This window comes from Pseudophryne corroboree, chromosome 4 (genome assembly GCF_028390025.1).
Source record: "Pseudophryne corroboree isolate aPseCor3 chromosome 4, aPseCor3.hap2, whole genome shotgun sequence".
Taxonomy (NCBI): domain Eukaryota; kingdom Metazoa; phylum Chordata; class Amphibia; order Anura; family Myobatrachidae; genus Pseudophryne; species Pseudophryne corroboree.
This window is the reverse complement of record NC_086447.1, coordinates 112,199,730-112,215,534: the sequence shown is the minus strand read 5'-3', so window position 1 is coordinate 112,215,534 and position 15,805 is coordinate 112,199,730. Positions and strand designations below refer to the sequence as shown.

Genomic DNA, 15,805 nt, shown 5'->3' with positions numbered 1-15,805 from the left:
ACCATCCCGAAGCTCTGTATCCACCTCACAAATCCACTCTTACCCCAGGGAGAAACTCACCTCCCCTTGCACTCAGTGTCTGACTGGGGCACGATGGGCCTACCGGGGGAATGCAGTAGTAGGTGCCCGTGCATATGGGTGTGGCCAGCCACCACATTGGTTTACCTAACCATTAGAGACTGCATGGGCTAGGGCCCATGATATATATACAGTCAATATTGCCAGTGCATGCATTATAATGTAGCAGATTAATAACAGTAATGCATGATAGAAAAGCCAGCCAGACAACCGCCCACCCGCCGGACCTCACCGTTGCCCTGCACTTCCCGGCCACCGGATCTCACTGGCAGTGTCCCACCCTCCCTTCCATCCAGATTGCGGTGAGTTATCTGGGCTGGTCAGAACAGGGGGGTGGGACACATTGAAAATACTGTATAAATCACTATGTACAGTACTGTACTGGACAATACTTAGAAACTCGGTGGCGCCTTTCTTGCCTTCTATGCCATCGTGTTTCCAGACCTGTAAAAAAATATATACAGTATACAGTATAATGGCAGCATACTGTACAGCCAATGAAATTCAACATTGACAGCATCTTTATGACATCACAATCAATGGAATTGTTCCATTCTAGTACCCTGCACCTAATCACTCAGGAGGGCATAGTATACTGTACTGTCTTAAAAACTTAAGGTTCAAATTTTTAAATGTGACATACACTTACAGTATCGCTACAGTACAGTACTGTAGGTCCAGGGCATTAGACAGAACACTACCTTTATAGACATTGTGACACACATTAGCATTGCCCTTATAAACATTATGACATACATCAACGGGATCCGGTCTGAAGATCGACAGTGTCTAGGTCGACAATGTTTAGGTCGACCACTATAGGTCGACAGTCACTAGGTCGACATGGATGGAAGGTCGACAGGGTTTCTAGGTCGACATGTGCTAGGTCGACAGGTCGACAGGTCTAAAGGTCGACATGAGTTTTTCACATTTTTTTTCTTTTTTTGAATTTTTTCATACTTAACGATCCACGTGGACTACGATTGGAACGGTAAAGTGTGCCGAGCGAAGCGGTAGCGGAGCGAAGGCACCATGCCCGAAGTTTGCTCGCCATGCAAGGGGACACGGTGCACTAATTTGGGATCCCGGTCACTCTACGAAGAAAACGACACCAAAAAAAAAAAAATCCTCAAGTCGACCTTTAGACCGGTCGACCTAGCACATGTCGACCTAGAAACCCTGTCGACCTTCCATCCATGTCGACCTAGTGACTGTCGACCTATAGTGGTCGACCTAAACATTGTCGACCTAGACACTGTCGATTTGATGAACCACACCCACATCAACATGCGGCCCTCCCACCCTTACCCATCTCAGTACTGTTCATTACAGTATAAATTGATTTCATGACAGATGATGCAGCACTCACCTGAATCCATCTTATTCACGTCACGTCACAGTAGTGCAGTTTATTCACGTCACAGTACTGGCCGTGATTCACGTTGTGTCACACAGTAGACCACCTTATTCACGTTACTGTATGTCACAGTAATGCAGTAGCATATTCACATTACGTCACAAAGTAGAGATCTGCCACAGTCATGGACCTTATAACACATTATGCAAGAGTAATGCACCTCATCATAACACATTAGGCCACAGTAAATAGTAATAGTCCCTTAGAATAAATTCTGCCACAGTAATGCCCTTCGAATACTATCTGAAACACAAATCTCCCTTACAATACAATCTACCACATTAATGCCCTTAGAATACTACAGTATCTGCCACAGTAATGCCCTTAGAATACTACAGTATCTGCCACAGTAATGCCCTTAGAATACAATCTACTATACCACAGTAATGCCCTTAGAATACTAGTATCTGCCACAGTAATGCCCTTAGAATACAATCTACTATACCACAGTAATGCCCTTAGAATACTAGTATCTGCTACAGTAATGCCCTTAGAATACAATCTACTGTACCACAGTAATGCCATAAGAATACTACAGTATCTGCCACAGTAATGCCCTTAGAATACAATCTACTGTACCCCAGTAATGTCATTAGAATACTACAGTATCTGCCACAGTAATGCCCTTAGAATACAATCTACTATACCACAGTAATGCCCTTAGAATACTAGTATCTGCTACAGTAATGCCCTTAGAATACAATCTACTGTACCACAGTAATGCCATTAGAATACTACAGTATCTGCCGCAGTAATGCCCTAAGAATACAATCTACTGTACTGTACCACAGTAATGCCCCTAGAATACTACAGTATCTGAAACACAAATGTCCCTTAGAACCCAATCTGCAACATGAATGCCCCTTAGAACCTCACCATACAGCACCTGACTGTCATTTACAGTACATTAAGGCAAACAGTAATGCTGCTATGGTTGTAATACAGAAGATACAGGTTGAGTATCCCATATCCAAATATTCTGAAATACGGAATATTCCGAAATACGGACTTTTTTGAGTGAGAGTGAGATAGTGAAACCTTTGTTTTCTGATGGCTCAATGTACACAAACTTTGTTTAATACACAAAGTTATTAAAAAATAAGATTTTACTTACTGGTAAATCTATTTCTCGTAGTCCGTAGTGGATGCTGGGGACTCCGTAAGGACCATGGGGAATAGACGGGCTCCGCAGGAGACATGGGCACTTTAAGAAAGAATTTAGATTCTGGTGTGCTCTGGCTCCTCCCTCTATGTCCCTCCTCCAGACCTCAGTTAGAGAAACTGTGCCCGGAAGAGCTGACAGTACAAGGAAAGGATTTTGGAAATCCAGGGCAAGATTCATACCAGCCACACCAATCACACCGTATAACTTGTGATAAACTTACCCAGTCAACAGTATGAACAACAACAGAGCATCAGTTCAACCCTGATGCAACAATAACATAGCCCTTATTGCAGCAATATCTATATACAAGTATTGCAGAAAAAGTCCGCAATTGGGACGGGCGCCCAGCATCCACTACGGACTACGAGAAATAGATTTACCGGTAAGTAAAATCTTATTTTCTCTAACGTCCTAGTGGATGCTGGGGACTCCGTAAGGACCATGGGGATTATACCAAAGCTCCCAAAAGGGCGGGAGAGTGCGGATGACTCTGCAGCACCGATTGAGCAAACAATAGGTCCTCCTCAGCCAGGGTATCAAACTTGTAGAACTTCGCAAAAGTGTTTGAACTAGTGATGAGCGGATTCGGTTTTACTCGGTTTTACTCGGTTTTACTCGGTTCTCAAAACGGCATCTTATTGGCTCACGGATGTCACGTGTTTTGGATAGCCAATAAGATGCCGTTTTGAGAACCGAGTAAAACCGAGTAAAACCGAACCTCGCTCATCACTAGTTTGAACCTGACCAAGTAGCGGCTCGGCATAGTTGTAATGCCGAGACCCCTCGGGCAGCCGCCCAAGAAGAGCCCACCTTCCTAGTGGAATGGGCTTTAACTGATTTTGGCAGCGGCAATCCAGCCGCAGAATGAGCCTGCTGAATCGTGTTACAGATCCAGCGAGCAATAGTTTGCTTTGAAGCAGGAGCACCCAGCTTGTTGGATGCATACAGGATAAATAGTGACTCCGTTTTCCTGACTCTAGCCGTTCTGGCTACATAAACCTTCAAAGCCCTGACCACATCCAGTAACTCGGAATCCTCCAAGTCACAAGTAGCCACAGGCACCAGAATAGGTTGGTTCATATGAACAGATGACACCACTTTTGACAGAAATTGTGGACGGGTCCGCAATTCTGCTCTATCCATATGGAAAACCAGATAGGGGCTTTTATGTGACAAAGCCGCTAATTCTGACACACGCCTAGCCGAAGCCAAGGCTAATAGCATGATCACTTTCCACGTGAGATATTTTAACTTCACCGTTTTAAGTGGTTCAAACCAGTGTGATTTCAGGAAACTTAACACCACGTTAAGATCCCAAGGTGCCACTGGAGGCACAAAAGGAGGCTGAATATGCAGCACTCCCTTACAAACGTCTGTACTTCTGGTAGAGAAGCCAACTCTTTTCAAAAGAAAATGGATAGGGCCGAAATCTGGACCTCAATGGAACCCAATTTTAGGCCCAAATTCACTCCTGACTGTAGGAAGTGAAGGAAACGGCCCAGCTGGAATTCCTCTGTAGGAGCATTCCTGGCCTCACACCAAGAAACATATTTTCGCCGTATACGGTGATAATGTTTAGCTGTCACGTCCTTCCTAGCCTTTATCCGCGTAGGAATGACCTCGTCCGGAATGCCCTTTTCTGCTAGGCTCCGGCGTTCAACCGCCATGCCGTCAAACGCAGCCGCGGTAAGTCTTGGAACAGACAGGGCCCCTGTTGCAACAGGTCCTGTCTTAGAGGAAGAGGCCACGGGTCCTCTGTGAGCATTTCTTGCAGATCTGGATACCAGGTCCTTCGTGGCCCATCTGGAACAATGAGGATTGTTCTCACTCCTCTTTTTCTTATTATACTCAGCACCTTGGGTATGAGAGGAAGAGGAGGAAATAAATAGACCGACTGGAACACCCACGGTGTCACCAGTGCGTCCACAGCTATCGCCTGAGGGTCTCATGACCTGGCGCAATACCTCTGTAGCTTTTTGTTGAGGCGGGATGCCATCATATCTACCTGTGGCAGTTCCCACCGACTTGCAAACTGCGTGAAGACTTCTTGATGAAGTCCCCACTCTCCCGGGTGGAGGTCATGCCTGCTGAGGAAGTCTGCTTCCCAGTTGTCCACTCCCGGGATGAACACTACTGACAGTGCGCTTACGTGATTCTCCGCCCAGCGAAGAATTCTGGTGGCTTCTGACTGAATCAGAACCGGTTGGTCGCGAAGCAGGGTCTCCGCTTGACGTAGGGCGTTGTATACGGCCCTTAGTTCCAGGATGTTGATGTGAAGGCAAGTCTCCTGACTTACCCACAGAGCTTGGAACTTTTTTCCCTGTGTGACTGCTCCCCACCCTCGGAGGCTTGCATCCGTGGTCACCAGGATCCAGTCCTGAATGCCGAATCTGCAGCCCTCGAGAAGATGAGCACTCTACAGCCACCACAGGAGAGACACCCTGGCCCTGGGGGATAGAGTGATTAACCGATGCATCTGAAGATGTGATCCGGACCACTTGTCCAGTAAGTCCCATTGAAAGTTCCTCGCATGGAACCTGCCGAAGGGAATGGCCTCGTATGATGCCACCATCCTTCCCAGGACTCGAGTGCAGTGATGCACTGACACCTGTTTTGGTTTTAATAGGTTCCTGACCAGTGTCATGAGCTCCTGAGCTCTCTCTATCGGGAGATAAACCCTTTTGTCTAGAATCATGCCTAGGAAAGGCAGATGAGCCGTAGGAACCAACTGCGACTTTGGAATATTTAGAATCCAGCCGTGTTGCCGTTACACTTCCAGAGAAAGTGATACGCTGTTCAGCAACTGCTCTCTTGATCTCGCTTTTATGAGGAGATCGTCCCAGTACGGGATAATTGTGACACCTTGCTTCCGCAGGAGCACCATAATTTCCGCCATTACCTTGGTGAAGATTCTCGGGGCCGTGGAGAGACCAAACGGCAACGTCTGAAATTGGTAATGACAATCCTGTACCGCAAATCTGAGGTACGCCTGATGAGCTGGATAAACGGGGACATGAAGGTATGCATCCTTTATGTCCAGAGACACCATAAAATCTCCCCCTTTCAGGCTTGCTATGACCGCTCTTAGCGATTCCATCTTGAACTTGAACCCTTTCAGGTATATGTTCAGGGATTTTAAATTCAATATGGGTCTGACCGAACCGTCCGGTTTCGGAACTACAACATGGTCGAATAATAACCCCCTCCTTGTTGAAGGAGGGGAACCTTGACCACCACCTGTTGAAGATACAATTTGTGAATTGCAGTTAACACTATTTCCCTCTCGTGGGGGGAAGCCGGCAGGGCCGTCGGTGAGGGGGCATCTCCTCAAAGTCCAGCTTGTATCCCTGAGACACAATATTCATTGCCCAGGGATCCAACAGGGAGTGAACCCACTTGTGGCTGAAATTACGAAGACGTGCCCCCACCGGGCCTAGCTCCGCCTGTGGAGCCCCAGCGATATGCGGTGGATTTTGTAGAGGCCGGGGAGGACTTCTGTTCCTGGGAACTAGCTGTGTTGTGCAGCTTCTTTCCTCTGCCCCTGCCTCTGGCAAGAAAGGACGTACCTCGGACTTTCTTGTTTCTCTGTGATCGAAAGGCTGCATTTGATAATGTCGTGCTTTCCTAGGCTGTGCAGGAATATAAGGCAAAAGATCAGAATTACCAGCCATAGCTGTGGAGATCAGGTCCGAGATCCCTTCTCCACACAATCCTCAGCCTTCCATATGCCTCTTAAGTCGGCATCACCTGTCCATTGCATATCTACAGGACACGTCAAGCAGAAATCGACATAGCGTTGACTCTAGAACCCAGTAGACTAATGCCTTTTTGGGCATGTTTTATATATATATCTTAAGACAGCATCTTTAATATATATATATCTATATATATACATATATATATATATATATTGGGTAGTGGGAGTATGGCGCCACAGGTGTGTGTGAAATAGATTAATAAAAAATCAACAAGATCAGACACTCCTTAAATAATTCAAGGCATCAGCTAACCCTTAAGTATTAGGCAGGGATAAACTGCCTTAACTAAACAATGCAAAAAAATGGGGGATAAGGTTTTCAGCGACCAACGGTGTCTAGTAAAATATGATAAATATGAGGAGACTTACTGGATACGTATAAAATAACAATATATTTATTTATACAACAATAAAACCAAGGTATAATATAAAACCAACTATAATGAATGTCAGGGTGGGTTAAAAGCCGGAGGACGTATGCTATTAATTAATAACAGATAAAAGGATTACTAAAAAAAACAAAACATTTTACATATAATAAAAAGGCAATAAATAGTAAAATATCAGATAAAAGAGTGCTGCTTATCTTTTTAAAAAGTGGAGAGACAATGGAGGTACAACCAACGCGTTTCGTCACTCAGACTTCATCAAGGGGTATGGGACTACTGAACAGGCACTCTTATTTATAGCACATGTAATTAAGAATGGATAATTGTGACATCACTTCCTGTAAGGACTGATACTATTGCTCCATGTAAGTTTTTTAACACAGGCATAAGAAAGACGTAGTATACTAAATGACAACCTCATAGGACTTATTAAAAAGAAAAAACGAGTTTTAGAATGTATAAAACATTTGAAAATCAGTCCGGGGACGGGCCCGACGTCACTTCCGCCCCACTTCCTTTGTAGGAGTCTTCTTATTGAGCGTGCGCATGAGCGCCACGCTTCCGGTCAATGGATGAGTGTGTTTACGTTTCTCTGCCCCGCTTCCGCTATTGCCGTCGCGTCACTTCCAGTCACGAACAGGATCCTCATCTGTAGCGTGTATAGGCTGGGCAGCTTGTCAATCATCGCGGCGGCCATTTTATAGAAGACTTTGATATCTGGGACATGTAGCAGTGCTGGATTTCACTCTTTGACAGCTGGAATTGTCATCTATTATCAATCATTACTGCGGCCATCTTATTGAAGTCTTTGACATCCAGTGAATGTAACAGTGCAGAATTCCATTTTGGAAACAGCGCACATATATAAAAGTAGAAATAAAGAAATGCATATGTTAGTGTCTATTTTATTAAAAGATTTTTAATTATCATACTGTGATCTAATACTTTATATTGGGGGAGCCTGGTAATAATGTAAATGGCAATTGTTGCAGAAACGTGATGTTTCTACCCATATATCAAGGTGGAGAGTACAGGTTAATTGTGGAGTTAATCCATATATTATATTTATACTAGTCGCTTTGTAGCATAAAAATATTTTAAACCCATTTTGGGCTTAAGGTGTAGCAAATAACAATGTACCCGTCATATAGGCATAAGATTGAAAATAATTTTAGAAATGGTGATAGTCGGTGAAGATATATAAGTTTAAACTGATATCCGACATTAGTTACGTGCATATGTGCTAGATAGTGTGGAATCATATTGAAGAGGATAAAACCAGTGAAAAAGTGAAAGTAATCAGTCATATACTAATTCTTAGTGACATATATAGATAGTAAATGTGTGTATGACTGATTGTGAAGATTGATTATGTGCTTAATTAATTATTATTATTATTATTATAATAAATTACTGTGCAGTGATGATTTAACCGTGTATAAATATATTACTATTATTCGGAGCCTGACAAGGCTCGCTCTTATACAATACCCAATATTCGCAAGTAGTTACCCACTTGTTACTGATTGGGCCCAACACTGCTTAGCTTCCAAGATCGGACGGGATTGGGCGTAAGACCAGTGCGGTATGACTGTACCATATAGTGAAATTAGTCAGGCACATACTATTAAAGATTTTTATTAGGATAATTAGCAACTATATACAGTGTTTTACATATAGTGATAATCGGAAAAATAAATCCGATGAAGTGAATCGTGCTTGGAAAAGGAAGAAGTAGCTTGTCTGCATCCAGAAGAGTTTTGAAGGGGGTACTTCTCTCATAAGAATGGGGCGATCTCATATCCCTCATTGAAGCCCATGGGGTGTGCAGTTTTCAGTTGAAATATCCAGAACATCTCTCTTTGGGAGAGCTTCTTGGCCAGATCTCCGCCTCTTTCGCCACTGGTCACGTGTTCGATGGCTTTAAAGGTCATCTCTTCTGGATTGGAATTGTGTTCCAGTTTAAAGTGTCTGTACAGCAGGTGAGTCTCTACTTTGTTTTTGATACTTCGTACATGTTCTTGTATTCTAATTTTCAAAGTTCTTTTTGTTTTACCCACATATTTCTTGTGGCATGTACATGCTAACAAGTAGATCACAGATGTAATATTAGAATTCATGAATTCTTTGATTTTGAATTCTTGAGTACCGTCCGTATTGCAGAAGATTTTTCTATTAGGATTGAGGAACTTACAGATGTTGCAGTGTCCACACTTGTAAGATCCGATGCATTTGGGGAGAGAGTTGGAATTTCCCTCTGATGGGATTTCTCTTAACATGCTAGGCGCGAGAATGTCTTTCAAATTGCGTGATTTCCGGAAAACAAGTTCTGGTTGGGGTGGAAGGATCTTTTTTAAGATGGGGTCCATCAAGAGTATGTCCCAGTGGGTTCTTAGTGAAGTCCTGATGGTCTGTTCATGAGAACTATAGGTAGTAACAAAGGATATTGACTCCTTCCTTGCCATGTTTTCCTTGTATGTCAGCAGATTCTCTCTCTCTAAGTTTCTTGTCTTGGTGACTGCTTCATCTAGTATGGTTTTCGGATAGAGTTTGTCCTCGAATCTTTTTCTGTATGTTCCAAGTTGTTCCTCACAGTCTTTGTTTTTGTTGCAATTCCTCTTTATTCTATGGAATTGTGAATATGGGATGTTGTTCTTCCATTTTTTAGAGTGATTGCTTTTATAGTGAAGGTAGCTGTTCTTATCAACATCTTTTATGAAATTTTTTGTAGACACTGCCTCTTCCTCTCCAATTAGAATCAGATCCAGGAATTCAATGGACTCTTTATTCAAATTGTAGGTAAAAGATAAGTTAAAATCATTAATTTGTAAGAGTTTAAAAAAATCCATAAATGATTCGGCACTCCCATCCCATATGATCAGGATATCGTCAATGTATCTTTTATACATGACAATAGATTCCTTGAAGTGCTGCGTGGTGTATATGTGCTTCTCCTCCCATCTTCCCATAAATAAATTAGCGAAGCTAGCGGCAAAAATAGTCCCCATAGCGGTGCCACACCGTTGTAGATAAAATGTATCTAAAAACTTAAAATAATTCCTGCTTAAAATGAATTTCATTAAATCACAGATAAAATTCCTATGGGATTCGGTGATGGTGTTGTCTTTGTCCAAGTATTCTCTGCTTGCCTCAATTCCCTTTTCGTACTCGATACAGGTATATAGAGATTGTACATCAATAGTTATCCATATATATGACTCTTTCCATTTCACATTCTTGATTTCGTTCAGGACCATGGTAGTATCTTTAAGGTACGATGGTAGTTTTTTGACATACGGATGTAAAAACACATCCACATATTTAGATAGATTAGATGTAAGGGAGTCTATCCCGGCAACAATTGGTCTCCCTGGTGGATTGGACAGGCTCTTGTGGATTTTAGGCAGGAAATAAAATATGGGGGTCGTGGGGTTGGATTGCATTAAAAAAGAAAATTCATCCTTTGTGATGACATCATTCCTCAGTCCCTGTAGGAGTAGGGACCTTAGTTCATCTATATATAGGTCTTTCGGGTCATCTGTCAGCATGGTATAGGAGTTGGAGTCTCCTAAGAGTCTCTGTGCTTCTTGTATATAGTTATCCCGATTCATAATCACCAACCCCCCCCCCCCCCCTTGTCAGCTTGTTTTAAAACGATTTGAGTATTCTTCTGTAGTTTTCGCATCGCTTCTACAACACCCTCACCGAATCCCATAGGAATTTTATCTGTGATTTAATGAAATTCATTTTAAGCCGGAATTATTTTAAGTTTTTAGATAAATTTTATCTACAACGGTGTGGCACCGCTATGGGGACTATTTTTGCCGCTAGCTTCGCTAATTTATTTATGGGAAGATGGGAGGAGAAGCACATATACACCACGCAGCACTTCAAGGAATCTATTGTCATGTATAAAAGATACATTGATGATATCCTGATCATATGGGATGGGAGTGCCGAATCATTTATGGATTTTTTTAAACTCTTACAAATTAATGATTTTAACTTATCTTTTACCTACAATTTGAATAAAGAGTCCATTGAATTCCTGGATCTGATTCTAATTGGAGAGGAAGAGGCAGTGTCTACAAAAAATTTCATAAAAGATGTTGATAAGAACAGCTACCTTCACTATAAAAGCAATCACTCTAAAAAATGGAAGAACAACATCCCATATTCACAATTCCATAGAATAAAGAGGAATTGCAACAAAAACAAAGACTGTGAGGAACAACTTGGAACATACAGAAAAAGATTCGAGGACAAACTCTATCCGAAAACCATACTAGATGAAGCAGTCACCAAGACGAGAAACTTAGAGAGAGAGAATCTGCTGACATACAAGGAAAACATGGCACCGAAGGAGTCAATATCCTTTGTTACTACCTATAGTTCTCATGAACAGACCATCAGGACTTCACTAAGAACCCACTGGGACATACTCTTGATGGACCCCATCTTAAAAAAGATCCTTCCACCCCAACCAGAACTTGTTTTCCGGAAATCACGCAATTTGAAAGACATTCTCACGCCTAGCATGTTAAGAGAAATCCCATTAGAGGGAAATTCCAACTCTCTCCCCAAATGCATCGGATCTTACAAGTGTGGACACTGCAACATCTGTAAGTTCCTCAATCCTAATAGAAAAATCTTCTGCAATACGGACGGTACTCAAGAATTCAAAATCAAAGAATTCATGAATTCTAATATTACATCTGTGATCTACTTGTTAGAATGTACATGCCACAAGAAATATGTGGGTAAAACAAGAAGAACTTTGAAAATTAGAATACAAGAACATGTACGAAGTATCAAAAACAAAGTAGAGACTCACCTGCTGTACAGACACTTTAAACTGGAACACAATTCCAATCCAGAAGAGATGACCTTTAAAGCCATCGAACACGTGACCAGTGGCGAAAGAGGCGGAGATCTGGCCAAGAAGCTCTCCCAAAGAGAGATGTTCTGGATATTTCAACTGAAAACTGCACACCCCATGGGCTTCAATGAGGGATATGAGATCGCCCCATTCTTATGAGAGAAGTACCCCCTTCAAAACTCTTCTGGATGCAGACAAGCTACTTCTTCCTTTTCCAAGCACGATTCACTTCATCGGATTTATTTTTCCGATTATCACTATATGTAAAACACTGTATATAGTTGCTAATTATCCTAATAAAAATCTTTAATAGTATGTGCCTGACTAATTTCACTATATGGTACAGTCATACCGCACTGGTCTTACGCCCAATCCCGTACGATCTTGGAAGCTAAGCAGTGTTGGGCCCAATCAGTAACAAGTGGGTAACTACTTGCGAATATTGGGTACTGTATAAGAGCGAGCCTTGTCAGGCTCCGAATAATAGTAATATATTTATACACGGTTAAATCATCACTGCACAGTAATTTATTATAATAATAATTAATTAAGCACATAATCAATCTTCACAATCAGTCATACACACATGCACTATCTATATATGTCACTAAGAATTAGTATATGACTGATTACTTTCACTTTTTCACTGGTTTTATCCTCTTCAATATGATTCTACACTATCTAGCACATATGCACGTAACTAATGTCGGATATCAGTTTAAACTTATATATCTTCACCGACTATCACCATTTCTAAAATTATTTTCAATCTTATGCCTATATGACGGGTACATTGTTATTTGCTACACCTTAAGCCCAAAATGGGTTTAAAATATTTTTATGCTACAAAGCGACTAGTATAAATATAATATATGGATTAACTCCACAATTAACCTGTACTCTCCACCTTGATATATGGGTAGAAACATCACGTTTCTGCAACAATTGCCATTTACATTATTACCAGGCTCCCCCAATATAAAGTATTAGATCACAGTATGATAATTAAAAATATTTTAATAAAATAGACACTAACATATGCATTTCTTTATTTCTACTTTTATATATGTGCGCTGTTTCCAAAATGGAATTCTGCACTGTTACATTCACTGGATGTCAAAGACTTCAATAAGATGGCCGCAGTAATGATTGATAATAGATGACAATTCCAGCTGTCAAAGAGTGAAATCCTGCACTGCTACATGTCCCAGATATCAAAGTCTTCTATAAAATGGCCACCGCGATGATTGACAAGCTGCCCAGCCTATACACGCTACAGATGAGGATCCTGTTCGTGACCGGAAGTGACGCGACGGCAATAGCGGAAGCAGGGCAGAGAAACGTAAACAAACTCATCCATTAACCGGAAGCGTGGCGCTCATGCGCACGCTCAATAAGAAGACTCCTACAAAGGAAGTGGGGCGGAAGTGACGTCGGGCCCGTCCCCGGACTGATTTTCAAATGTTTTATACATTCTAAAACTCGTTTTTTCTTTTTAATAAGTCCTATGAGGTTGTCATTTAGTATACTACGTCTTTCTTATGCCTGTGTTAAAAAACTTACATGGAGCAATAGTATCAGTCCTTACAGGAAGTGATGTCACAATTATCCATTCTTAATTACATGTGCTATAAATAAGAGTGCCTGTTCAGTAGTCCCATACCCCTTGATGAAGTCTGAGTAACGAAACGCGTTGGGTGTACCTCCATTGTCTCTCCACTTTTTAAAAAGATAAGCAGCACTCTTTTATCCGATATTTTACTATTTATTGCCTTTTTATTATATGTAAAAAAAATTTTTTTTTTTTTTAGTGATCCTTTTATCTGTTATTAATTAATAGCATACGTCCCCCGGCTTTTAACCCACCCTGACATTCATATAGTTGGTTTTATATTATACCTTGGTTTTATTGTTGTATAAATAAATATATTGTTATTTTATACGTATCCAGTAAGTCTCCTCATATTTATCATATTTTACTAGACACTGTTGGTCGCTGAAACCCTTATCCCCCCTTTTTTTGCATATATATATATATATATATATACATACTAGGGTCTCAATCTCTGCTGATAAGGTACCTGTCCACGCTGCTACAGCGCTATAAACCCATGCCGACACAATCGCCGGTCTGAGTAGTGTACCAGAAAGTGCACGCTATCTGCAGGATCCTTGAGGATAGCTGTTAAGTCAGGGCTACCTTTTGGGCAAACGTGACACCCTAGGGGAAGATTCCCATCGTATCCTGGCCCTAGTAAGGGAAGGATACGCCCTGAGAATTCTTTGTGGGAAACTGCAGTCTCTTGTCTGGAGATTCCCGCTCTTTTTCATCATGAGAGGAGGGAAATTTACCTCAGCTTTCTTCCCCTTAAACATGTGTACCCTTGTGTCAGGGACAGATGAGTCATCAGTGATATGCAAATCATCTTTTATTACAATAATCATATATTGAATACTTTTCTGCCAGTTTTGGCTGTACTTTGCATTATCGTAGTCGGCACTGGAGTCAGACTCCGTGTCGATATCTGAGTCTATTAGTTTGGATAGTGAGCGTTGTGAGACTCTGAAGGTCTCTGCGACATAGGGACAGACATGGGTAGATTCCCTGTCTGTTCTCTAATCTTTTGTGCAATAAATTTATCTTAGCACTCAATTTCACATATCCAAACAGGTGTCGGCGTTGTTGACGGAGACACCACTCACACACACATTTGCTCCATCTCCTCCTTAGGGGAGCCTTTTACCTCAGACATGTCGACACACACGTACCGACACACCACACATTCAGGGAATGCTCATCTGAAGACAATTCCCCCACAAGGCCCTTTGGAGAGACAGAGAGAGAGAGTATGCCAGCACACACCCCAGCGCTATTAACCCAGGAATCAGGGCCGTAACTACGTGTGTGCCAAGTGGGCTTGGCACACAGCGCAGTTGCCCTGAGGGCGCACGGCCAGCGGCATGTAATGAGTCAAATTGACTCATTACATGCCGCCTCTGCTGTCTGCGCCGCGCGCCGCGCTGGAGGGAGAAGAGACCAGCGCCAGGCAGCGGACAAAGAGGAGGAGGGAGGGGGAGCAGGGAGCCGCAGCAGTGCTATTTCATTGGTAGTAAGCGCCGCTGCAGCATCCCCCTCTCCTTCTGTATTGGCTGCCCGGCGCTGCTATGGATGCTGGGATGCGGTTCCTTCATCCCAGCATCCACAGCAGCGCCAGGCAGCCAATACGGAAGGAGAGGGGGATGCTGCAGCGGCGCTTACTACCAATGAAATAGCGCTGCTGCGGCTCCCTGCTCCCCCTCCCTCCTCCTCCTTCTAACCTCACTGCCTGCACTGAGAGGGAGATGTCAGCACGAGGAGCCTGTCAGCGGGGAGAAGGTAAGTATATCCCTCTCTCTCTCTCTCTCTCTCTCTCTCTCAGGGGGACACCGTCTGCCGCAATGTGTAAAAAGGGGTCTGGCTGCCGCAATGTGTAAAAAGGGGTCCTGGCTGCCGCAATGTGTAAAAAGGGGTCCTGGCTGCCGCAATGTGTAAAGAGGGGGCCTGGCTGCCGCAATGTGTAAAAAGGGGGACTGGCTGCCGCAATGTGTAAAGAGGGGGCCTGGCTGCCGCAATGTGTAAAAAGGGGGGCTGGCTGCCGCAATGTGTAAAAAGGGGGCCTGGCTGCCGCAATGTGTAAAAAGGGGGACTAGCTGCCGCAATGTGTAAAAAGGGGTCCTGGCTGCCGCAATGTGTAAAAAGGGGTCCTGGCTGCCGCAATGTGTAAAGAGGGGGCCTGGCTGCCGCAATGTGTAAAAAGGGGGACTGGCTGCCGCAATGTGTAAAGAGGGGGCCTGTCTGCCGCAATGTGTAAAAAGGGGGACTGGCTGCCGCAATATGTAAAAAGGGGGCCTGGCTGCCACAATGTGTAAAAAGGGGGACTGGCTGCCGCATGTGTAAAAAGGGGGACTGTCTGCTGTAATGTGTAAAAAGGGGGACTGTCTGCTGTAATGTGTAAAAAGGGGGACGCTGTCTGCTGTAATGTATAAAAGGGGCTCTACCTGGTGTAGTGGCGCTACTGTGCAGCGTAATTTGAATAATGTAGACTACTGTGCACCGTAGTATGAATTGCTATTATTTTGT

General features: G+C 43.0%; 2 pseudogenes; one reads left to right on the top strand and one right to left on the bottom strand.

Annotated features, from left to right (window-relative positions):
* Positions 1 to 8,285: 8,285 nt before the first annotated feature.
* LOC134912942 (5S ribosomal RNA) lies at positions 8,286 to 8,405 on the bottom strand (annotated as a pseudogene).
* Positions 8,406 to 12,023: 3,618 nt separating this feature from the next.
* Positions 12,024 to 12,143, top strand: LOC134912936 (5S ribosomal RNA; annotated as a pseudogene).
* Positions 12,144 to 15,805: the final 3,662 nt, after the last annotated feature.